A 332-nucleotide genomic window follows, 5' to 3' on the forward strand; every position below is an offset into this window, starting at 1 on the left:
ACTGCCTCTTGGTCCAAATATAGGTTTCACATTAGCACGATTAAATGTTCTGGGATTCCCATTCTTCTCAGAGTCAGCCACAGTTTGTTATGATCCATGCAGTCAAATGCCTTCACATAATCAATGAAACACAGATAGACATTCTTCTGGTATTCCCTACTTTCAGCTAAGATCCATCTAACATCAGCTACAATATCCCTAATACCACGACTCCTTCTAAACCCAGCCTGGACTTCTGGCAGTTCTATGCTGATGTACTGTTCCAGTAGTTTTGGGATAATCTTTAGTAGAATCTTGCTTGCAGGTGAAATCAAAGATATTGTTCTGTAGTT

The sequence above is a fragment of the Elephantulus edwardii genome, unplaced genomic scaffold (genome assembly GCF_000299155.1).
Source record: "Elephantulus edwardii isolate Elephantulus edwardi_28Jun2011 unplaced genomic scaffold, EleEdw1.0 scaffold00011, whole genome shotgun sequence".
NCBI classification, from domain to species: domain Eukaryota; kingdom Metazoa; phylum Chordata; class Mammalia; order Macroscelidea; family Macroscelididae; genus Elephantulus; species Elephantulus edwardii.